The following is a 26,827-nucleotide window of genomic DNA, read 5'->3' on the forward strand; positions in this document are numbered from 1 at the left end:
AGTGCCCATTGTTTGCCCACCAGAGAGCTCTTTGTTCATGCATGGTGCATTTACGTATTCAAAAGACATCGCCGATTTACATTAAGATCCAGTGTATTATTTAATTCTTAAGCACACAGTGACGTCGCTATCTTCGCTGTCGGCTTAATATAAGCCAGCATTAGTCAAATAATTTGATTACTGCATTTGAAAAATAAAGGAAATCATCGCTACGAAGGTGCACAGGAGCTCTGCACAGATCTAAACGGTCAAAACATGAGGAAATGCGTCGCAATAAACAGCAAGCAAGAAGTGTGTAATGCAAATCTACCCTCTGAATATGCATCAATATTAAAAATAATACGCACACCAGAGCCAACGGCGTCGGAGAATTGAGAATGGCGGAGCGGGTCGTCTCATTACGCATGGGCGGTTTTCCACGCAGGAGCCTGGGTTCTCCTTCTCTTCATGTTTCCCTTTAATTCTGTCTTGCTCACATTAGGGAAGCTTCTTTGGAAGACAAAACAAAGCTATGTTGGCTTTCAATACGGCAACGCACCAAGAACAGGCTGAGGGGAAATACTCCGACTGCGGCCGGGCGGACTATGTAGTAAGAGGGATTTGCATATTTTGATGCGCTAATTGCCTTGATGTATTTAAATATGGCTGCACGTAGCTGATATGCTTGTCTACGTCATTGAACGTGCCCTCGCTGTTAAACTAAAACGTGAATCCGGTTGAATCTAATGGATACGCCTGCAATTAGGCAAAGGATGGGGCTGGGGTAAGGGGGGTAAATGAGAGAGGATGCCTGGAGCCCCCCCCCCCCCACACACACACACACCTTTTTTTCCTTTTTTTTTTTCCTTTTTTTTTTTTTTTTTTTGCATTTTCCCTGTTTCGGTCACATGATGATTTGCTAAAAGAAATGAAAAATAGGCTACGTGGAAATTGTGGCCGGTGGAAATAACAGAGCGGGAAGCCCGAGGCGTTTGCCTGGAAGAAATGGTGTTCTGGCAGGAGGAAAGCCTTTTAACTAGTTTTACTGGGAAATATCGAACAGTATAATATATCCCCCCCACCCACCCCCCAAAAAGAAAAAAGTACGTCTTCACCGAGAGAATTATATAAAGACACTGGCTACTTGTAGGTTACTGACAAGTGGGTCACTTCATTCTAACTTTTTTTTTGTGGTGTAAAAAAAAATCTCATCTTTCTTTTCTTTTCACTCTCTCTCCAAGCTGTGTATACGTGCGGACGTGTGTGTGTGTCCAATTTGGGAGGGGCGGTGTGTGTGTTATGAGATTAGCCTACCTCTTATTAGGCAACTGGGACCAAGGTGGATTTATAAGTCTTAGTATGGGCCTGTGCTGTACATCGAGATTGAATCAAAAGATTCTGAGTGAAGTTTAAAAGTGTGTTTCTCCCCTTTCTTTTCATTATTGACCCCATTCTAGACTTAGTTTGGGAATTGCATGTAGCAAATCATTTCCCCTCTGTCTGGAAACCGGTAAATGCGTTCCGTTTGTCAAAGCGTGTTAGCGAAGCGCCTGCAGCAAATTCATTACCACCCAACTGCGAGGCTCACTTCGCAACCTGGTCAGGCAAGAGGAGGGAGTTGTCCACGCCAAACCGCGAACAATGCTGCCTTAGTTCGTGCGTGCAACAAAAGAACCGAGGGAACTTGTTTGAATTTCAGAGCACGTCCTCTGCTCACACAGAAGGATGGACTTTACCCCCCCAAACCCACAACCCCTCCTCATCATCATCATCATCACCCCCTCCCTCCTCATCCGAACCCACCATCAACAGGGGGAGAAAAAAACTTGCACACTCTGAGAAGCTCAACTGTGCATGCACTTTTTTTTATTTGGTGCTTGTAGACGTTATGGGAAAGTTGTGTCTCTCCCTCTCCCCATCCCTCCCTCTTTCTCCTTCTCTTCGTCTGTCATGTGCGTGGGATGCTCATGCTTTGCACAGAGCAGCTGTAGCACGCCGAATACAGGCTAGAGTGTTAGCGGCAATTTTAAAGTCCCCCCCTCCCCTCCCTTCCGCTCCCCCACCCACCAAATAATACGGCTGGGATATTTGAAGGGAACATACACCATATCACGGTACACTCGGACCCCGTTGTTCTTCACCGGGTTGGGACGGCTTCTGGTCTGATTGTGACTCGCCATTAGGAAGTAAGTGCAACTTGTGTGTCTGATTTAAAGATTTCCTTGTGCGCAAAAGTTGAATCTAGACTATCGTTTAAAAACATGCGCTGCTGTTTTCTTAAAATACGTCGCTGAATGATGTCTCGCAATTGCGTTACACTTTCAGGAAAGAAATGTGAAGTTTGTGGCTTTTAACCTTTTTTGCACAGTTTGGAAATAAGACACTGATTGGCAGCCTTTAGATGCATTCAGATCCTAAGTTAGGCTTTATTCTCACAAAGAATAGTTTAATGCTATTAACTTTAAGAGCGTCTTCACTCTTTCATTTCAGCCTTCTGCAATTAAGTCATCTTTAAAGATTGTCAGCAGTCTTACTAGAGTAAAGGGTGCGTCAGAGATAATCTTCTTTCGTCCTCTCTGGTTATGAAAAACAGCCGAGCATAAAAAGAAGTGCTGTCCAAAATTTGACATTATTATTACACCCACATAAGGCATACTTCAGCGCCAATGAATCCACCGTGTTTGGACCTGAAATGTCTTGGTACAAAAGACACAAAAAACACAAAAAAGTTTGACTTTACTCTGAATGAATAACGTCACCAAAATCGTCACACACCGTCTTAAAAACAAAGCGTTCGTTGTACAGTTTTACTTATGTAGGTGTTATTAGCATGAATGCGTCGTATGTTCGAATAAAGCTAATACTGCAAAGAGAACTGCACCCTTCTGAAATGTTTGGCTTCTCGGCATTGTGTCTTTAACTTTCGCGGAAATGCAGCTTCTTGTAATTGCACAAGGATCAGCAGGTCTTACCTCTGAAAAACGGTGAGCTGTAATGAGAGCGTGGTCTCTGTGTGGAGGCCCATTCTGAACCCCTCTTTACCTTAATCAGGTGTGCTTTATATCGAAAACCGCAATGATATGCAGTTAGTCACCCAACAGATCAACAGAAGGACAGGATGATTTTTGGATGTGGTGAAGCTTACGGTGCATTAAAAGAAATAAAGACATTAACAATGTGTGCGTAAATTATATAATTTGGGGGCATTTTCCATTGTGCGGAGATCGCATTTGGGCAAATTCGGATATATCACGTTGCGAGTGGAATATGTTGTTTGGAAATGGACAGCTGAGATTCGCAAATATGAATTTACTAGATGTGACTGTGAACGTTTGAAGGAGTAAAGTGTGTAGAGTAATCCCCCATTGAAATGCACAGGCCCTGTGACTCATATTTGCTCATTAAAACACCTCTGCTTTGCCCCTCCCATCCACGAAATGAGAGTACACTTGAGGGCCAGGTCTAAAACTGTAGCAAGTGAATGGAACACCTGAAGAAGAGGAGAAAAAAAAGTTAATGTGCCATTGACAAATAACTGGATGTTAATTTATCACCGATATGCACGCATGAACCGACTCAGCCAAGGTGTGAGATTGACCTTTTTAATTTTATTTTATTGTGAGCTGAGAGCCTTTCTCAGTTCGAACAGAATCAAAGTTCTGCACAGGATACAAGAAATGCACTCGATAACCTGCAGCTGCATGCTCCTGCGCATGATCCATCACATGTTCCATGTGCGTGTTATTGTTGACACACTTACAGAGCCCCTATATTTTTGACCTATTTGTGCCGAGCTATCAGTTAACTACTTGCATTTCTACGGAAAAAGTGAGCGGGTTAACATCCTCGCGGAAAAGCGCTGGGGTCTCATTCCGCGGGAGGCGACACCGGCAGCCTACCTGAATGCCATTGTAGTCTGCCCATCTGATTGCGACGATGGCAAAAAGACAAAAACAACAACACACAAGCGGCTATTAAGGATTTCGACGCAAAGATCGAGCACGTGAGAGCAATTTGACTCCTGTTGTACAGATGTGTCTCGTGTGAGGAGCAGAGCAGTGAGCAAACGGGTACCGTGTTATTGCGAATAGAAAAATACAGCCTAGACAGGAAGACGCTGGCGCTCAAGCAGCGCAGCGATGCTCTCCTCACAAAGTTGTTTCGTTTTTATTGTTTAATAGCTGCAATTTCTGCTCGAGTCTCCCACTAAAAGCAGTAGTATCGCTCTCATTCTGTGTAAAAAAAAAAACCCCACATATGGTTCCCTCTGCGATCCATTTTCATCCCTGTGTGAGAGAGGGTGTGCAGACTGCTCGCTGCAAGGCGGACTTACTCCAACGCGCTCTGTGTAATGGATGAAGATTGAGCATTGATATGAGGCTGCATTTGCGATTTTTTTATGACATCACCGGAGTTACTTTGTCGTGGTCTGAGGCCTTTGACCTCACTGGGGTTGGTCCATATTTTGGCCACCCCCAGCCCCTTATCCTTTGGGGATGGCCCTTATCCCCCCCTTTTCAGACTGATCGACCATGCAAGCCTGCAGAACGGACCCTTTGGCTCATAGTCATCGGTTTTTATCTTTCCTTAAGTACACATTGGATGCGAGCGGACAACTTGACACTCTGGCCAAAAAAGAAAGAAAGAAAAAAAAACAAGCTCCTGTCTTCATAATCCGAAACATTTGCGTCGTAATTCCCTCTGCTGTTATTGCACTTTCCACAGGAAACAGGATTTCCCACCTTCTCTGCCGCGTTTCTTCTCCACTGGCCTCGCAGGATATCTATTGCCACTGCCACAACGACTTAATAGAGGCGAAAGAGCCTTTTGTGGGATTGAAGCTATTTGCATTGCAAATGATGGCCCCTGTGCAAGGATGACTACACCTTACCGCGATTTTGAAGGCCCTCTTCAGCTCAGTAATACTGGTTAATGTCAAGTGAATATGACATTAACACTGGGAATATATATCTTTTTTTTTTCTTTTACACCAGGTGTCTAACAGTTCGGGCTGTACTATGGTCCCCTCAACGACAAAAATAAGGGAATATAAGGGATATAATGCACAATGTGACTTGAAGCAGGAAACTGATGACTTTTTTCCCCACCGCTATGTATATTTGAGTTCTGAGAGATGGAAACTTGGAGACCAGAAGATGAAATACACATGTGGATTATTGCTGAAGATTGGGAAGTGGGTTGTTATCTTTGGTTATCTAGCTGTATGAGTGTTCTGCTCGTCATAAAGCTAGATAACCGAAAGTAAAAACTACTTCCAGACTCGTCGAGGACTTTTGGACCACCTATTCCTACTCAGTTTCCCCATGGACCTGAGACTGTAGATGTGATTCATCTAAATGGGTTTATTTTTGTTCTTTTATTTATTATCATTTTTGTATCCCTCCCTCCCCTTACACACGTGCAAGCTTATCCACACGCACGCTGAACTTTTCCTTAGACTGAAACACTTATGTTAAATTGTTTCATACTTTCTACAAATTGTTTTCAATCTAAATGTAGTTTTTAAGCTTATGGGGAGCATTAAAGATTGGCATTAAGAGCTTCTGTAGTAATCCACGTGTACGACTCCATGCTTCTTATTCCAGCATGATCGAGTCAGGAAACGGCGCTGGCATTCCAAACAGTAATAATTAGGACATATACTGGAGTGACAAAAATGGAGAGAGAGAGAGAGAGAGAGAGAGAGAGAGAGGTGGGGGATAGGGGTAAAAGCAGGAGGGAGGTGGCAGAAGAGGGAGGACAGGAGGGAGGGAGGGGATTGGGGAGATGTTGGGGTGGGAGGGGGTGGGGGATCGGGCCCGCTTAATTGATTCCGTTAACCGCAGTGCAGGAGATGTGAACGACTGGACGATCCCATTCCCACGCTCGGTGGGGCAAGTGGCAATGCCATGCCCAGGCCCAGTATGACAGACAGCGCCGTGAGGACCTGGAGGGGCTGGGTGGGGGGATGGGGGACGACAGGGGTCATGAAAAGACGTCAAGTGCACCAGACTCATCTGCATCCCCAAAGAAAGAGGCGACGTTTCCCAGCCCCAGCCGACGCGGCGCTCCTAAACTTGGAGTAGTAACGGTCCTGAATGCGTTAATGTCTCCACAATTGTAGCAAGTGATAATGAGGACTTGGTGGGGGGGGGGGGGGGGGGGGGGGGGGGGGGTGTCATTATTTTAAAACTCTGCGGTTTATGGCCGCATGTGCCCTGTGTGCGCGCGTATCCGGGCATTTTCCTCGAGAATAATTTTGCAAATGAGTCTTGGAGCAGTTGAATGGATCACAGCTCAGCACTTTGTATTTGAACTTGACCGCGAACGTCCTAATTGAGATTAAGAAAACAATGTCGGGGGTAGAAAATTAGCTGGCACAGATAAAACTGTGGGGTGACACATGGGACCCAGCGTTGTAACGCACATTTAACTGCCTCCCTCAGACGGGCCTTTAAAAAAAGAAAACACATTTCCTCCAGTAAAAGAAGTTTATCACTCATGGTGCTGTAGATTCGAGCTTTTAACGCCTGTAAGCTTGCGAAGATGCCTGCTAGCCTTCTCGATGATTGCCTGATCTTAAAAATGAGAGGTTGTTTCCATTGCAACCCACGTGTTTCCAGCTTGCCTGTTTATTTTGAATATTTACAGATTTAATTTCATTTTCATTCTTTGTACTCCCATTCACAGTGTATGTTTTTCCTTTCTTTTTTCCCTTTCTTTTTTAAAAAAGTTCAGATTAAAAAACCCCATCTGATTAAGTCCTATTTCAAGTTCAGCATATGTTCACAGTCTTTTGCAACAGAGGATTATTTAGGTGCCGTGTTAAACAGAGGCACAGTGGCTGAATTCAACACCGGCTTTGCTGAAAAGGTCTCTTGCAGACTTTCTCACACCGTCAGACAAAACTAGTGTCTCTTGTTCCCGACCCCTGTCAAAGACGGCATACAATACCGGGTCGTTTGGCCGAAAGAAATTTGAGAACACAATTTGGGCCGAGCTGCGGTGAATAAAACAAGTCTTATTGTCCTCGGTTAAGTCGATTGAAATCCTTGTCTAGCGTTATGAAAGAGAACAGTGTTTTTAAGTCTGGGGGGCACACCAAATGTCAACTCGGAGTCAGGAATATAAAAAAAAAAAAATTTAAAAAATGCCTCCGTCACTAAGGCAACATCTCATAGCCTGTCATTAGCCAAATTTTCGACTGTGGCATATTCAGCCTGTCCTTATTACAAATTATGCTATATATATATATATATATATATATATATATATATATATATATATATATATATATATATATATATATATATATATATTGGTTTTCTTTAAAAAAAAAGAAAAAAAGAAGAAGAAGAAGAAAAAGAAAAAGAAAGAAAAAGCATATATGCTGAATTTGTGTATGCTGCTGATCTATCCTAGTAGTCACTAATGGACCTTAGTTCAAGGCTTGTGAATAGAATTTGAAATGTAATGCTTGGTTGTGCTATTACCAGGAGAGAGCAGCATCAGGTCTCAAACAGTTGCAAATCACACTTGCATGTCTCTCCTACTTAATAACCTCCTTTGCTGCATGCAGGGAAGATGCAGTATGATTGGCGGCTAGCGTTTGTGTAGTTTTTGGGCTTTTAAATTCTAATTTGGTTCAAAATGCTGGTTTTATATGAAGTGGAAGCCACTGCTGCCATAAGTCCAAAAAATAATCAATAGGATTCTCTACATGTGATGATTACTTGGCCCCATCTGAAACTTACATTTAACTGATCCTGAAAATGTGCATCTTCTGTTGTGCATGGTCTCTAAAATATGCCTTAAATTAGTTAAGGGTCCTCCAGTCTGTGAGGAAGCTTTTATATTATTCACGGAGGTGTTCCTAGTACAGTATAGTATACAAACAAGGCTCTCATTCTCGTATCTATATATATATATATATATATATATATATATATATATATATATATATTTAAATATATATATAATCGGTTAGCCTTCCATCCATGTTCACACATGCAGTCCACTGCTGCCACACCACTGTTGTCACCTGATTTGTTGAGTAACATAACCATGACGACCATCATAGAAGGTGTTTTCATATTCATTGGCCGTGCAATCAGCATATTTTATGTGAATGTGTCTGGGCGCTTTATGTGATTCCTCTGTGCCTCTGTGCTGTGTAAGGCAGGTGCAATAGCAGGTTTATAGTATGTACCAGACTTGGATAATTTGTGCGCCAGACAAAGGATGTGAATATAGTATATAGTTCTCATACAGGTAACACACACACACACGTATGTACATATATATATATATATATATATATATATATATATATATATATATATATATATATATATATATATATATATATATATACATATATATATATACATATATATATATATATATACACATATATATATATATATATATATATATATATATATATATATATATATATATATATATATATATATATATATATTCCTGTGCAGCTAGAAAAGCTGGCAGATTGTGGGTATACAGAATTATACACGCTACTTAGTTAGTTACAGCCACTTAGTTTAAAAAAAAAAAGACATCATGTGTATCTACATAGTGGCGTTTATGCCCTACCATGCATCGTGGATAGCTAGTGAGACTACCACAGTCATGTTGATGAAAGGGAACAATAGCTGTGTCTCAGTCAACAACGTCTGTCTGGCTTGGGCCATGTCTCACTCTTTTTGTGTATATCTCTGTGTGTGTGTGTGTGTGTGTGTGTGTGTGTGTGTGTGTGTGTGTGTGTGTGTGTGTGTGTGTGTGTGTGTGTGTGTGTGTGTCCCCTGGACATGAACTTGAACTTGAGACAGGCGGCCAGACACCATCTGTGCACCAGGGGTAATGAATTCAGTGCATTCATGGCTGTGGAGCAAGCCTAGGCCACCACCACCCATTGATGAGCAGATGACTCCTATAGTCTGAGTTAGCTCTTCATCACTAATAGAATTCAACATTACCAGCTGGTAGTAGGGGGGATTGTTTGTCTGTTTCCCTAAATGAGTAGCGCTGTGCAAGTGTGGTGGACCTTACGTGTATGCCTGCATTGTGCATCCTTGTATGCGTCTGCATGCCTGTCAGTGTGTGAGCATGTATGCATGAAGGCCTCCATGTTTTCCTGTTTATCTTTGTCTCTCCATATAGCATATGCAAATTAATTGACACGGACCTCTTTTCCTCCCCATATGTTGGTCTTTTCTCCAATAAAGCCCTGGCCTGCTATTTTAACAACACGACTATGCTGAATTTATTGCCTTGATAATTGAATGAGCCAGTTCAGTATTTCCCCTGATAAAGGGTAGTAAGTGAATGAGGCATAAACCTTAAACAAGCCAGGCACAATGTGAATTCCTGCAGGCCCTCCTTCTCCTACTCCTCCCTCTCTTCTTGCAGCTCAAGCTTCTGTCACAATCACATACACATACACACAGACGCATGCGCACACACAATAAACTTTTCCCTCTGGTTGGTGTCGCCTTGGCAACGGTAGGTGAGATCACCTTGCGCATGGCAGCATCAGTCCCTGCCAATGCAGGACAGGTTCCTAGTTTCAGCGTGTGTGTTTGTGTGCGTGTCTGTGTGCGCAGGTGAATACAGAGTGTTTTATGCAAGAAACTAGAATGCCACCTACCCCTGTCTCCGTGGCTTAGCGTAAACACAGCTTTTTGTGTAAGGTTACATCTTTTTGCTTAAATCCCTGACATTTGTTAATTGATTAGCTTCAGGTTTCTTCTTGTTTCCTCTTTTTTTTAAATTCATAAACTGAAGTCATTATGGTAATCTAGCTCGTGAAAAATTCATAAGCGTCTCGATATATAACACAAAACAGAGTCTGAGATAGCAAATTCGTGTTTTACAGACACGCACGCTTAAAAGTGTCACTAACTTCACTAAGGGTGTCGCTGCTGATTAACAGGGATCTGATCAGCCACTCTCCATAACAGACCAGCCAACCACAACTTGCCAATAATCCACTAAAGAATGTCATGGCCCAGCCCTTTTTAATGACATCATGCATGGCCACTTGAATGTCTTGTGGGGAGCAGCGGGTATGCTGTGCTCTGCCACACTGTATGCCCCCCCTCTTTCAACTAACTGTGTGGATATGCATGACCGACATGTTAGTCAGACACCTCACTTAACTGTCAAATGTCTGTTATGCAACATAATGGGATTGAGTTTGAAAGCAACACATTTTTGTTGTTTGTATGGTGTAATCCTGCCTTTGTCAGCAACTATGAGCTCTGTTAATATTATCATTAATCTTTTTTAGTATGATGTTAGAAATAAAATGTAAGTAGACTGTCAAATTATTTGACTATGTTTAAAAATTTCATCTTCAAAACTTCAAAACTGGAACCAAAATGAGTTTACATTCATCATTTAAAACTATCTTATGATAATCTGAAAATGTTCTGAGCATGCGTAAAACTCTGAACTTTATTCCATTAACTGAACATTAAGGAAAGGCAAAAGTGAAGCTGAAATTTGGTAATTCCAAGACTGACACTTCTAACCCCCTCACTTAACCCAAACCCAAATCTTATTAATCTGCATCGCCAGTATGCATGCTATGCTCTCAAAGCACCCTACATTTCCCCCCATATTTTATGCATCACCTTTAAAGTTAATCACAGTGTAAAAAATATTCCACAAAAAGCTCAATTTCAAGACAATTAAAAAAAAACAGACATAGGAGGGAATTTTGAGGAAATACAAGCCAGCCTTTTTTAATGCATAACAAAAAAACAGAAAAAGAATTTCCCACCTTATTGTCTAAAAATCAATAAATCAATAAATAATTGAAATCCAAGTTGATATATAGCTTATCTTACTATTTACCTGCACCCCCTGTTGAAGTTTTTAATGGAGTGTTTTTTAAGCTGATAAGATGTTTGTAATTCCCTAAAATCTAACATTACAACAACTTACTAGTAAAATATGCTTTCAGCTTCGTGGCTGTACGATAAGATATCAGCACTGTGGCAGCAGCAGTGCAGACTAAGGCTGTACGCACAAGTGCTATTTTTGCTAAAGTCTGAATCTGGCTGTCTGCCTGTCTATATCTGTGCTCTGCTGGCTTTTGATTATGCAAATACTATGCACTATAAATGAATTAGTACACTTGCATCTGAAACCTGCTTCAAAGCGTGTAAATAATACATTTGGTGTCACTGCATAATTCATTCTCTATTAATTACATACACAAGACTGCGTGCTATACTCTGCATTTAGATGGTGTTAGGGTGTTAGGGCAACGCACACTCAGATGTTGTTTTCTTAAATATAGAACACATTGTGTACACAACCGCAATCTGTCAGTATCTAGATACTTGCTTCCAAAGTGCAGTTTTAATTCAAATTGCCTCTCATTGTTTTCATAATCATTTCCTATTATAAAACTATCTCTGCATTGTCATCCTAACGCAATTTCCCAAACTCTACTGGCTTTAATCGTTGAATTAGTAATTCATTTTTGAGCGGGCTCTTGATTGTGTAAAACACAACGCCCTTTTTCATTGTTTTTCCCCTCCTTTTTCATATCAAGTGCCTCTGTAATTATGTATGAGAGGAGGGGCTTCGCAAAAAAAATTAAATAAGCGCAAATATTTTAGACCCGCATCCCCTACAATTAAAATATGCCCATCGTCGCGCGTTTTGTAAGGCATGTGGTATTGAGGCCGGGCTACAAATTTGAATACGGAGAATCGTTTGAAAAATATATGCTGTTCGGCAATTAAATTATATGAGCACTTGGATGAGGAAGCACTACCACTGCATATAGAATGGTGAGCAGTAGTTGCTACACTCGCATTAGCATCTGGCCCTTTTATGTAAATTTGATGAGAAAGGACTCATGCATATACGCCAGGGCTGGGGTGTACTCGCCTAATATCCTTATTAGAGAGGGATGAATTAAATATTTATTAGGGGGGCTAAGGGTTAGGAAGGGGGGTGGGGGTGGGGGGGGGGCTGTCCTGTGTTGTCATGAGGACCTGAGGAGAAAGAAGGGGGGGAAAGGGAGGAGGAGACTGGCTTTCTGTAAGAGTGTCTCTCTCTGCCTCAAGGTGCCACCATCTTAAGGCGTTTGGCGGTAGTGAGATTGTGGGGAGGGTAGACCTAAAATGTCCGCTGGCATAGACACACGCACGCATACACATTAATGCATACAAATTTCCGTGAAGCATGTGGATAGCACACAGATCTGAGAGTCAATTATTCAGATACTGTCGTCGGCAGCTATGCATGCCGAGCATTTCATTTGCATCTATTAATTCCTTCGATTACTGTCACTTAGCAGATCGACCTGTGTTTAGCTTTCTGTTGCTCGCCGCTTATTGTGTACGAGCGCTAATACCGGCACTGCGGCTATCACATTTGCTAATATTTTGGGAATTTCAATTTGGCACGTCAGTGTATTTTTATCCCTGGAAACAATTTTCAGCGGAGCCTTCGTTAAGGCCTCGATGAAAGCACTGTAATGAGACACTCCAACTATTTCTTTATATATATATATATCTATATAGATATATATAGATTTCAAAATTTCAAAATTTCAAAAATGACAATACGAACGCTACAGAGCAGGCTAAGAAAGGCACTGACAATATTGTAAGTTTATGTAAATGAACGCTTTACTGTTCTCCCTATCATTTTCTGTCTCCTTCTCTCTTACTCACTCTCGCTGTCGCATACACACACTTTAGCTGACCTCTCCTATCTGTTAATTATCATAAATGTGCTTAGTGAGCTGGCACACACGGGCACAAACGGGCACGCGCACACACACACACACGCAATCACATCCCCAGCGCACAAACACACATTGTGCAGTCAGATACAGACGCAGCATTAGCATTCCCTTTCATCGTGAAGTGCTCCTGAGCATGAAAAAGAATGTGCAGGAAATTATTCAAGATGAATTATGCCACACATCATCCCAAGGATTCAGGCAAAGACACACACACACACACACATACACACATACAATGACAAATACACACACACAGCTTACACGCCAAAAAATATGGGGCTCACCAATCTGGGGAAAGTATGTTACTGAAGGAAATTTGGCTCTCGCTACAATTTCAAGATTTAGCTTAAAATGGCCGTTAACTCCCGTACGTGGATGTGCATTTCTGTTAGTCTATTCATTTGTGAGTTGCCATCCTTATACATTGAAACTGTCTCAAAGATTACGTGTAATTATTCCCATGTGAATTCTGTGTCCTTGCACACTTGCCTGTTGTCCCAGTTTTCCATGCATAAAGTATATACACAATATCAGCTGATCCCCTTCCCTACCTCCCGGTTTCCTCTGATGAGTGGTATGCCCTGGCGCATTGCCAAAGATGTGAGAATAATTAAAAGGCTGTGAGTTTGAATCTCGCGTTGACTAATGGATTGTTACTGAGAGGAAATGAGACAGGCAGCATGGGGGAGCTGGGTGGCAAAGCAGACCTTGACTTTGGATAATGAAACACTGTAAGCCACGGTGGTGGAGAGAAGACACACCTCTCATAAAGCAAATGCTTTTGTTCTGCGACTACTCCCTTTTGTCATATAGGCAGGTGCAATTGGAAGGTGTCGCACAATGTGGGAAAGACACCGTCAATCCTGCGTCACTTCAGTCAAAATAGTCGTAATTTTTTCCCCATTTTAATTTACAATCTCTTCCAAATCTCTGCAGCTCACTTAAATGGGCTTTTTAAAAAAAAAAATGTTTCTCCACACAAGATAATCATTTTATGGCTCGTGTACATTTCCCTTTATGTTGTCTTTTATTGCCTCGGTGCGCGATTGCCTGTGATATGTATACGTCTGCAATTTGCATTATATTTAGCATCCAATGCATCACCACAGTGTCGCTTAAAAGAAAGCCGGCTTGAATTTTTTTTTTTTTTTTGGTAGAGTGTAGCACCTCTACCAGCCCCCCAATCCACCCAACACACATGTAGGCTCAAAGCGTTGTGGTGGGGAGAGCAAGGGGAGCAGAGCGAAGCAGGGAGATAGAGGAGCAGGAGGGAGATGGGATGAGACAAGTCACACAAGCCGCAAAGGGAACAGGGTGAAGGTGGAGGGGGAATGCTGTATAGTTACCCTAAACTCTGCCGTAGGGCTAGAAACACACATAGACACAGCAACACACGAATGCAGACACTTACACACGCACACTGGTTTGCCACACGACCGCAAAACACACTCAGAAATATGTGGAACATTGCAGTGGGGAGTATGAGAATATGCACCGATATCTCAGTGATTTATTTATTTATTTAGGTTCTTTTTTTTTGTTCTTTTTTTACTCCCGAAGTCTTGATTGAATTTAGAGATGCAAGACTTCCACGTTTCTTTCAGGGTGCTTGATATCAATGCGCTTGTAAAACCTGTATTTGATGAAATAAAAAGGCAAGTAAATGGGAAAAATAAGATGTCGTAGATGCATTATTAATTACTTCTTACAGCACGCACTGCAAGGGTGAATGTGTTGTTTTGCACATGCGCGAGAGCTTTAATACAGGGCTCTAATAAAATGTGGCACCTGTCAGTTTGACACTGACTCGCTAAAAGAGTCTCGCAATCACTTGGGAACACAGGAGGAAAGAAAGCCAGTCTAAAGTGACTACATAGTAGCCTACAGTATATTTCTGTACATAGCCTCTTAATGAGTCATAAGCACCACATGAGAGCGGCGAAACCTAAAGAAGTGTTATGTCTAAAGTGCACGCTTTGTCATCCATGTTCAACTTTCTGACATCGGGCCAATTTTTTAACTGACTTCTGTCTCAAGGTGAGGAGAGTTCCACCGGTCATATTTCATATACAGGGGGCAAAAGGACAGAAAATGAGAAGCTAAAATGAAATAATCCTGATTGTTTAAGGATGTGTTCAGGTTCACATGGTGGCTCACTGGATAAAGTCACAAATTAAGTCTCAAACTATCCTCATAGGCTGCTCCAGTCTGGAATGACCATCTCTGACCTCAAATGCATTACTCAAACAACATGGCTGCAGAAAGTGTGTTGGCATACACCAGAGATAATCAGGCAGTTTACAAGAAATAGCAGACTCTTTTAATATTATAGCGTTAAACGCCGCAGCAAAAACTTTAACATTTGAGCAAAGATTTATAATGATATTTTGAAGTATGCAAAACTGCTTGCCATGACCTTCAAGTGATACGCAAGTCAGCCGTTCATGTTCTGTAAGGTCCCAGGTTTGGCGTACTATTTGTGGCAAAGAGTAAAGGTTGAGAAGACATTTGCACAAAGTTATTGCCAATTTGAATTCCTCCAAGCAAACTTAGCTATGCTAGCTATTTCCCTCCTTAACCATATAACTGTGTGTTTGCTGTCATTCTGATGTTTTTTTGGTGAAAACCCGTTAATTGTGATTTGCTCGGGAAGAGCTGTTCAACAAGTAAAGGTTACCGCTTGGTAAACACTCCCTGCTTGTGTTGTGTATGTCTTTCATTGCTGCAGTGCTGGAGAAAGGGAGCTGAGAGAGGAACTGCTTGCAGCAGGAAGTAGAGGTCAACACAAGATTTCGGGGGTTTTGCTCTCTAATGGACCCACACGAGGTGAGCTTTGGTTAATAAACCAAGTATGTGTTTGTGTGTGTGTTGTTGGTCTAAACTGTTCGAAATGAACGTGTATGAACATTTAGTTTTAGTGCATTTTGTGTATCTATCAGAAACATGAGTTTATTGTGACCTCTGGTAGTTCAAGGACAAAACATTTCAGTAAAACACTCTGTACCAATTTCTTGCTTGGCTTTTTATTAATAATTGTTTTATTCTATAAAACATAATTGAATTATCGATTTGCTAGACACATGTTGCGGTCTTATTATGCATTTGAAACTCATTTGGATGTTTTGAATACAAAATAATAAAGAATTTTGTTGGAACATCCAAATTTCTTTGTTGCCAGTTGTTTTGACTGATTTTTTTTCCTCTATGCCTATCTCCACCGATGTGTGTGTGTGTGTGTGTGTGTGTGTGTGTGTGTGTGTGTGTGTGTGTGTGTGTGTGTGTGTGTGCGTGTGTGTGTGTGTTTGCCTGCAGCAAAGTTAGCCCGTGTGTGTTGGATAAAGGCATAGATGTTAGCAGTGGTCCAGAGGACACAGTAAACAGAATAACAGCGGTTTGAAGGGAGCTCAGGCAACGTGATCGTGGGCAATATCAAATCCCATGACCCATTCTTTGCCCTGTGGTCGATACCAAAGACAACAAGCACGGGGGAAACAGAGGTTACTGCTCACTATTCATCATCACAACAATGCACACACAAACAGTAACTACAACCAGGAAGTGATTGCAAAAGAAACATCTCCTCTAGCTACCAGAACCCGCACATTAACACTAATTACGTGCAAGGCATCTTGCTGTTCACATGCAACATTTTTATGCAATCGTAGGCAGACAGATATTTTAATGATTAGTTTAATGAATGGTTCTCATAAGAATGAAATTCTTTCTAAATTAGCTGACAGCAAGAGCAAATATTCCTCATAATATTCCATATATATATCATATATTCTTAGTTTGATTCTTGCTGATGCTGAAAAAAAGAAAAAAAAGAAAGAAGAAGCGCCGGTATGGTGGCATATTAGCACCCTTAGGTCACAGTGCCCTGTGGCATTACTGTTCTTAATTACTCCCAGTACTCGTACGCATTCGGTGGACTTCTCAGAAGAGCCAATTAGAAGGTCAGGGCAAGTCACTTGGTAGGAGCAGTCACTGCAAAAGTCTGTAGAAGTCTTAAATTTCACCCTCATTCTCTTTCCCTCTCTCACACAACTTAGACAACACAAAAACATTTACACTGTAAATCTTCCTTTAGTCATATCTGTCGACCATTAAAACAAGCACTAATAAAAAATAAAGGATGTCTGCTACACAGTATTGTTTGCTTATATTCCATCACCTCATTTGTTATGCTATAGTCATAATCATCTATCAGTCATGCAGATTTGAAGTACAGCTGCTTACTATTAGGGTGCCAGCGGGAGTAAGTATTTATAATGTGCCGCCTGCATTCAGCGAAACCCTCGAGTCTTTGCAGGCCGGCTTCTGTATCATCAGTGCTATCCCACAGCGATTAATGAAGTCATCTGCATGTGTCTGTATGATTAAGGAGCACTAAAGTGTCATTGTGTGTATGTGTGTGCGAGTGCGTGCGTGCGTGCGCGCATGTTGTCTGGTCTTCGTAGATAAAACAACAGCACAGAACAAAAGATGCCAGCATACGAGAAAGCATCGCATTCGTCCAATCCCAAAGAGCAAAATAACAATTTTGCACAGTATTAACAGCACAGTAAATATGAAGGCTTCATTCTTCATGATCAGGTTATACAAGAAGAGACAATTTAAAAAAAAAAGAAAAGGATGAGTAAAATCAAAGTGGAAATTAAGGGAGAAAAAGTGAATTATTTAAAAAACACACTGTAAAATACTGAAAGTTTTTTTTCTCCCTCTCTCTTTCTCTTCAATGATTTAGTTTCCATCTATAATTTTCCTATTTCCTATTTGTCAAGTAATTCCATATTTCATGCTTGGATGCAATCCTTTCCCCATGCTATATATTGCAGATGCTCATGCCTCTTAGCATAATATGTCTTTTCCATGCTTGTTCAAAAATTCCACAAAACTAGAACATCCTCATCTCTTTTTTTCCCCACTCCCACCCCCAACACCCTTCATTCTAATCACGGATGCACCAGAGGATGAGTTTGGTATTTGTGCACATCTCATCTTATCAATTCATAATTAAAATATATAAAGCTACAGTTCTTTTTTCCCCCTTTTCATATAATATCTAAGTAGCTTTCAGTGGGCTGTGTAATAGCGCTGCTTAGGGAGGCTTTCTTCTGCATCACCATACAGTCAGAACAAAGGATATGCACATCGTACAAATCATGCAAATACATGCAAATTGCTGGCAGCAAGAGAAAGCGTAGTAGCAGGAGGGGGGGAGTTTGTATAAGCAGAGAGGGATGCCAAGGACTTTGTATACAACACTCACACACACAGTCTTTCTTTAAGTTGTGTCATATAACTGAAGAATACTGCTTTACTGCTTTTGAATCTCATTGTAAATCTCTTCTCAAGACTTTCTCCTTATAAATTCCTCTTTATTTCTGTTTACCCGCAATGCATAAACGATATATGGATTTGTATTATTTGCGGAGAACCGCGTTCCATTTTTATGATGCAACAAAATGTATAGTGCTCATTGAGGACGCTATTGTAAATGCAGTGAATGCAAATGTGATTCACTGGCTGCAAAAAGCATGCGTGTGTCTGTGTGAGCGTGCGTGCTGGGATGATGCAATATTTTGGCTGCACCACCTCAGAAAAATGCAGAGCAGATATTAGTGACACCATGCTAATAACGGTCACACCCCTCCTCCTTGCCATCACAGTGAAAACTTTATCGTACGTGATACAGAAACTGTAGGGATTAGGTGAAGACAGCCAGGTCCTTTTCCCTCTACCTCTAAAAAGCAATATGTTTGCATTATATTTCTTGATATTAGAATTGGCTGTTAATGTGGATGTTCAGAGCCATGACAGGGTTACTGCATCATCACGGTTTCATCAGCATAGAATTCCTTAAAGAATAATTTGTGGTCTATTAAACTCAAAGTCACATTACTTACATCCTAAATTGCATAGCATTTTTTTTAGATGAAATGTTTTTTGTTTTGTTTTTTCTTGAAATGTATTTATTGGTTTAGATTTCCCTGCTTATATTTCATTTTCATACCTTATTTGAATATAAATCCTGCAGTTACCCAATAAAATCCTTATCAACAACTGAACATTTTGCACAATATATTTATTTATTTGAAATTAATTCCTGTAGCATCTCACCCCGATGACCAAAGCTGATCAAGACAACAGTCAACAGTCAGTAATGCCTTCTGCTCGCCTGCAAACAATCATATTTAAATAACACCGCCCTCTTTCAGACACACACGTGCACACATACACACACGGACCAACCCGCAGACACAATATGGCAGGGGAGGAAAAAAGGGGGGGAGGGCACACACAAAAACACACTCACAATTGTGCATAATGATGTTAACATTCCTGCATGTCTAATGCAGGGGATATTGAGACAGACACTAGCTGGTCTGCAGTCTCGCTGCACATTGTGTGTGTTCACGGGTATAAACGGTAGCAGGGCATAATGATGTATTAACTGTGGCTTGCTCTCGCTCTCAGTGTTTGGGCTCCTTGCTGAGGTTACTACAAGACTATGTTAATCTTATACAAGATCACGCTGCGCTTTATTTTCTAGTCTGCTGCGTTAAATTTTAGGTGCGCTGCTAAAGAAACATCCGTGTTTGCTTTGGTTTTTGCACAGAATTGCAACCAATAGACCGTTTATTGCTTTTTGCTTTCTTAAACGCTTATTCATTTTGGAGTGATTAACCAGATTTGCAAAGCTATTTAAATATTGCATGTAAACGAAAGAATAGCAGTGGGTGTAGCATTCCAAGGTTTTAGCAGATAACAGCTAAATTAAAAAAAAAAAAAAAAAGCCAAGTTGAAACAAATTAAAACATCATCATCCTTCATCATATTTATTCACAAAGAATATCTTAGAGGGTGTGGCCAATTTGAAATGCAAGCAACATCAAGTGTGGCACATATTTTTCAAGTTCCTTCCAAATAAAATCTGCACGAATATGGATATGAAAATGGAGCGGCTAGATCATAAAAGATGGAAACAAAGAAGGACAGACAGCATATACTGGCAAGGACAGGCAAAAGATGAAGCTCATTTTTCCATGGGCACCCAGTGGCGTCTGCATTGCAGATCGCTAAAATCCCCCTCGAATGCGTCCCTGGGCTTAAGGAGGGTGGAGTGGGGAAGGGTGAACAAGGGCTGGGTTTATGCTATCCCTGCTTTGGTACACTTTGTTTTTTTTGTTTTTTTCCTTCCCCCACCAAAATATATTTTTTTCTGTCTGCATCAAATGTCAAGTTAATTTCCTGGGCGCTATGAGGGATGTGTCCTCCCCTTCGGTATGTGTGGCAGGGTGGTGGATTGTGTCAGGGTGCTTTGCGTGCCGGTGTGTTTATGTGTGCGTGTCTCTGTGTGTGTGTGCGTGTTTGTGTCTATATGGGTGAATGGGGAAAGGAAAAGGGGCATGGCAAGGCAAAGAGAGAGATGAGAGGTGGTGGTGGGGGGTTCAGTACAGTATGTATAAATTGGTTCTCTCTGAAGAGCTAGAGAGGTGTGTTGAAAGTGTGCATGCTTGTGTGTGTATGCAAGTGTGCCTGGTTGTATAAGAATATGATCCAATTATTAATAGATACTTTTGGCAATGTACCCCTGGCCATGTACCTGTCATTTTCCTTTTTCTTTTTTTTTGTGAATTCATATGTTCCGGTCTTTTGAAATTTCATCTGAATTGAATACTAATGCAAAAAGGAGAGGAGAAAAAAACACAAGGTATACAATAACAGGCATAACAGCATAACTCAATGAAATCTAGAAAAAAAGCAGAAAATCTTACCTTGCATAAATTTCCTAACAATATAGTTTCGATTGGGGTTGTCTTAGAGGATTGTTTGTGGTTTAAACAATACTGCTAAAAGCTCATTATCAAAGGATATGTAGCTCTGTTAAACACAGTGATGTATCAGCCCTCTGTTAACCTTCCTGCTGGACTCTTGGCATCCTTTAAGTCTTTCTGAGACACATTTAATTTGACTTTTTGTATCGATTTGTGCTTTTCATTATTATCATGAAGTAATTGTGATGCCCTCGTGTCCGCTACCTTTAAAAGCAACTAGGCCTTCATTTATTGCTGCTGGGGTTTTTTTGTCTAAACACAAATGTACTGTGCTTACCTGTCTCTGTGTTGTTAAAATGGAGTGTGATTGAGAGTTTGTGCTCAAATACACAAGCTGTGCTGTGTTCTCAAGGCGTTTTTTTAGTGTCTTTATTATGTTTATGCATGCAAAGTGTAAACGTGCACCTGTGTATGTTTTTTTGTTTTTTTGCATACAGCTATTAGGTGAATAAAAGCAAAGTGGATATTTTGTATTGCAAAGTGTAAAAAGGCTTATTGCAGAGAAAGGGATTTGCATTTGTCAGTCGGGCTTGCACTGATGTATGCTCCTGCCCCACAAATGTCACATCCCATAACCCAGAAAAATTACACTAGTCCCACCTAATTACGCATATTCATGATGCTGTTTTGCATAGTGCTGGTAGCATACTTCTGTTACAAGCCACAGAGCTGAGGGGATGTGGCTGAGTGAAAAGGCTTTCAATCCACTGATTCAGCGTGTCTTCGCCACAAGCATCAGCTTGATAACAGTACCTCCATGCCATTTTTTTTATTATCTCAGACCATTATGGAAAGAGAGCTTTCTCTTATTTCTTGCAGTCAGTCATGCTGCCACTGCCTGCAGCATGTTCAACCCCGGTGGGAATTTTTAATAAAGAAATTAGCTTTGTCCTAGTTTATGAAGGTCATTTTGAAAATAGACCAGATTCAACAAATGATTTTTTGAAATACTTTATCATTTATAACCCATCTCGTCTCTGTTTTGCTTTCTCTGCTTCTTTATCCGTCTTATTCTCCTCCTGTAGTAAATGCGGTTCTGTTGGTCATTGGTAATGAATATGTAAATCAAAAGGAGACTAAGGCTAGCAACTGGGAGCAGCTGAAGTTATGACTGAAAAGATGGGAAAGTGGATGAGTCGTAGTGGCGGGCTCAGTGGTGTATTCTAGCACTTGCAGAACAGAAGTAATCAGACTTGGCCCAGCTATAATGAAGGAGAGAGTCTAGGCTGTGCCACCGCTTGGGTAAACAGCGATTGTTTCAGTCCAGGATTCCAAACATGGGCAACAGTGGTACTATTGTCCAGTCGGCTCTAATTAAGAAGTGAACCAAAGATGGGGGAGAGGGAAATGGGAATGAGAGGTGGGTAAAAAAGGGGCAAGAGGGGGAAAAGGGGTGGTGGGGGTGTTGAGAAGAGAGCAGGAGCAGGTGGGAACCTGGCAGTAACAGAAGCTGGGACGGGCGGGGGAAGTGAAGAAAAAGAGAGGTATGGAGGAAGGTAGTGAGAGGTCCTTCTCTGATCCTCGTTTTTTTTTTCACACTATCATTGTGTCTTTTTTCTCACCATCTCCCTCTTGTTTCCATATCCTCCTCTCTTCCAACACACCTCTCTACCCCGTCTTTCCCTCTCAGCCTTTCATCGATACTTCCATCCTTCATCATTCTAAAAGTCATCTACTCTATTCCTTCCACCTGCCCTTTGTTCCCCTTTTTTTTTTTTTTTTTTTGCATTTGGGATGGTGAGGGATGTTTTGCCTGTCATACCACCTTTGTATCACCTTTCCCATCCAGTGCCGGAGAGAGAGAGAGAGAGGGGGGGGGGGGGGGGGGGGGGGGGGGGGCAGAGAGAAGAGGAGGGAGAAAAAGAAAAAGAGGAGCGGGAGTGGGGGGAGGTGGATGAGAGGAGCAGGAGAGAGTAAAAGAGGCAGGACCGAGACAAAAAGAAAAGATCACACTGCTTCCTGGCTTAATGAACATGGGCAAAGGATGATCACAATAGAATACATTATGCTCTTGTTAGCAGAGGCAATCAATTAGCAGAGAGCACACACCACTGGCACACCATCTTTCCTGCCTGGGCACTGGCTCATTCAAAGCCCAAACGAGTGACTGAAGGGACCCCCTCGAATCTCTGTTTTTCCCACCCTCAATGCCCAGTGGCCACAAAAGATCTTCTTTGATACATCAATGTGAAAGGGGACAGTTTTGAATTTGCATGTCCACCACATTCACGCCACATGGGTTGAATTATTACTCAGGTTTTACTGCAGTCAAAGGTCACATGTGTGTGTGACTGAATAAACAGAAACAAAAGCATTCATTAAATTGGAATTAGAAAACAAGTTCCCAAACCCCATTTAGTCCCATTTATCTACACTAATAAAAACAATACGAAGTTTATTAGACATTTGAAAGCTGTCCACTGACGACACACTCTACCCACTAAAGCTTAGCTTGAGAAGATGGGAATCAGACATGACAACGTATCTGTGAGTGACACTGACAATTGCATATGAAATTGTCAGTCAAGTTTCCATCAGCAGTTCACACAGTGGTTGGATGAAATTCCTTCATCCTCTTACCCCCATGTTTTCTTCTTCTTTTTTGTGTCATCTAGAGGAATAGCTCCAGATAATGGCAGCAATCTTTATTGTGAAAAAGGCAAGGAGTAGTTCTGCCTTAACACAGGCACAAATCACAACTGTCTGGCTGAGGATCTGTAGAAGTGTCTATGATGAGTAGAATAGACTGCTTTCACCGAGGAACTTTGCTGTGATTCGAGGTAGAGGCTGGAGATAGAGGAAACAAAAGGAAATGAAGGAACATGAGAGAGAGGAAAAATTGTATTAAGAGTGAGGATTCAGGACTTGTTTTTTTTTTTTCCCCTGAAGAAAGAGCTCACTGAGAGAAAAATGGCCACGGGTTTGGGTTCAGCGAATCAGCTTTTCCTGTTTTTGTCAGGGCATTCACACTTTTCAATATGGCCATCTAGAGATTGCGCCCGTGTGTGTGTGTGTGTATTTCAGTCACCTTTCCCATTATGGCATGGGGCATAATACACTCTAACACTGAATACAATTTCTTAAACAAACGGTGTACAAATGTCCTTCAGAATGAACTTTGATGCTTGACATGATTTTAAATTTTCTCATTTAAAAGGATTAATGTCTCAAAGGTCAAATTAGCGAAAATACAGAACAATCCTTCAGTTTTCTTGGAAAATTAATTTTTCTAGTTTTACCACAAAAAAGCATTTGTTTTCTAATGATGTTGCAATATATTTAATTCACAATGCACAGCAGACAAAGACTATAAACTATGAACGTTATGGGCTTTACTACAAAGCCCATTACTACAAAGCTGTTAAGTAAGTAAAGTCTATACTTATTTCATACTTACATACAATGTTCCCTCTAATTTTTCATGTGTCTCAGCGAACACACAAACTCCCTGAGCGGTCCTTTGGACCACTGTGAGCAACAGCAGACGTGTGCACTGTGGTCACGCCAGCATCGAATCCATCCAAGTTACATGGTTTATTAAAATAATCAAATTACAGCCTTTACATTTATGTTAGACTACTTTTAATTAACTGCTTTAGCCCACTTACAATGAAAATTAAAAAAAAAATCTTGTTCATGACCTGTGTAGTATGTTAACACTATTGGAAGTTAAAAAAAAAAAAAAAATATATATATATATATATATATATATATATATATATAAAGCTCTGACTTGTATTATGAGTCTGTGGTCTGGGAGAGAGTTCTGTAGCTGTCTGTCTGCAAAATACAGTATACAATGACCAATGTTGGGAAATGTAATTACATAGTTACTTTTTCAAAAAAGTAACCGAGTTTTGCAAACAACAAAGTTTTTTGCAGCTGTTTACCTAAAAATGCAGCTAAGGCGTTTTTTTAAAAAACATTTCAAAGTATTTACAGAACAATCAGGTGTTCTGCATCAAAGTTGATGCCACACAAATTATTTGTGCCACTCCAAAAAATAATTTCTGTCCACTATGACATAAAGGAGAACAACAGCCTGATACCTGCAGGCCTGACAACAGGAGATGTATCACTGCTGTAACACCTGTAACATTCAGCAGTCGCCTCATTGTTCTGACGCACACAACAAAACTATCGACTACACTACACACGAACTACACAAGATTTGCGCTAAACATCGCAAATCTCTCACATCTCAAAACACCGCTGTCACTCCTAAAACTTCCCTCTTCCTAAACAACTAAATGCCATGTTGCCATATCATTTTTTGATTGGTGACATGCAGTGTTGGGAAGGTTACTTTTAAAATGTATTCCGTTACAGAATACAGAATACATGCCCCAAAATGTATTCTGTAACGTATTCCGTTACGTTACTCAATGAGAGTAACGTATTCTGAATACTTTGGATTACTTAATATATTATCGTGCTTTTTACAACAACGTGAATGTACTATTGCTGTGTGATTTATTACTATTACTGAAGGTCCGCGACTCCGAACTGTAGTAAAGGGACCTCTGACTAATACGGCGGGGTCCCTGTCGGCTCGTAGCCGAAAAATAGCTTTACTTTGTTGTGTGGGTCAACTTTGCTAGCAGAGACAGAGAGAGGCGTTGAAAGACTGCTCCAACGGAACTTATTGTTTTCGGAGGGAAACACGAACACGGTGTACAGTCGAGTCTTAATAGCTTACTTACAACTGGGCTCGTCAGGCACTCTTCTTGGCTGCAGTGGTTATTATTATATTTACATGCTTCCAGCTCCCGTTTTTCCTCGACGACAACTCGTACCTTTCCACTCGCCTTTTTCTCCCTCCTCGTGCTCACAGACACATAACGTGTATGGCAGTGCATTCTCCCTGCAACACGGACTATACTGCCCATGATGCTACATTCTTTAGAGCTATGCTTGTAGCATTCTGCCTGTTAGCTTAGCACAACAACAACAACGAAAAGGCGCTCTCTCACCCAGGAAACACACAGTCACAGAAAGAGAGAGAGAGCGTCGCCCTGTAACTATGGCAACCGTAACGCTGCCGCCTGGAACAACAGAACGTAGCTGTCAAACAAAACCCAAACAGTCCTGACCCGCGACAAAATGAAACAGGAAAGTACCGCAGTGTAATCCATTTATTTCAACAAAGTAACTGTATTCTGAATACCACCTTTTTAAACGGTAACTGTAACGGAATACAGTTACTCATATTTTGTATTCTAAATACGTAACGGCGGTACATGTATTCCGTTACTCCCCAACACTGGTGACATGGTACATTTTTCGACCAATAGGAAAGGGTGGGGTTTTTTGGTTTCGTCTTTGCTCACAGGTGGAGAGTGCTTTCGAACGTTTTCCTTATAAAACGCAGTTTTTACCGTTTCTTCCAGCAGTAAATATAAACAACGATAGTATTCAGAAAGAAAACCAAACATTGCTAATATTTTTATCATAACTCTGGTTTTACGTGGCCTATCAACGCAATTTAAAAACTGGTATAAAGTCCATGCTTTTTCCGTCAATTGTTCCGTCTGTCCTGCTCACATCTCCAATGGTTGTACACGTTGTCATTGACGTAGCTTCACTCCACATCAGCCACGCCGCTTTGCTAGCTAAGGGCGCTGCCATAGCCTGCCAACGACGTTGATTAGCTGCGTATATACGAATGTGAATCGCATTATTGGCTGGGCTATGGAATAAGGTGGCATCGTTCTAATCCCATACGGGAGCAGCCAGTCACTTACTGACTCACACAGCAAAACAGAATTGTTAAAGTATTAATTTTAATTTAATTTCAATTCAGGTTAGATTTTTTTTGTGCACAACGCAGATTTTCTGTGCGCAGAGCAGTGCACAATTGCGCACGTGCGCAGCTTGGAGGGAACATTGCATACATACATATATACATAGGGCCTACTTATAAGTCTGTTTTTAATTAATTAATTATTTAAAAAGACATACAAGACATACTCATCTCTTATCACTTAAGTCCACTTCAGACTCATATGGTGGAAAAATGAATGAGTAACATGAAAAATTACATTTCTTTCCATACAAGTAGGAGAACTTAATTTGGCAGATTTCTGAAAGTCCATGCCTACATAGGTCAACAGAAAGGCAGCACAGCTGGTACCTATGGTACTGGCATATTACATATCAGCTTGGTTCTGAAGCGTTACTAAAGTGTTGCTCATGTTTGTGCCACAGCATAACTTAC

At 41.0% G+C, this 26,827-nt stretch overlaps 1 long non-coding RNA gene across 1 annotated transcript in view; it reads left to right on the forward strand.

Moving 5' to 3' along the window:
• Nucleotides 1-1,831: 1,831 nt before the first annotated feature.
• Nucleotides 1,832-26,827, forward strand: part of LOC101472994 (uncharacterized) — a 36,623-nt gene continuing 11,627 nt past the window's right edge. Inside the window, exons 1-2 of the long non-coding RNA XR_001167439.4 lie at nt 1,832-2,165; nt 15,498-15,595. This is a non-coding gene — a long non-coding RNA (uncharacterized LOC101472994). The remainder of the gene's footprint in view (nt 2,166-15,497; nt 15,596-26,827) is intronic.

Source organism: Maylandia zebra, linkage group LG12 (assembly GCF_041146795.1).
Source record: "Maylandia zebra isolate NMK-2024a linkage group LG12, Mzebra_GT3a, whole genome shotgun sequence".
NCBI classification, from domain to species: Eukaryota; Metazoa; Chordata; class Actinopteri; order Cichliformes; family Cichlidae; genus Maylandia; species Maylandia zebra.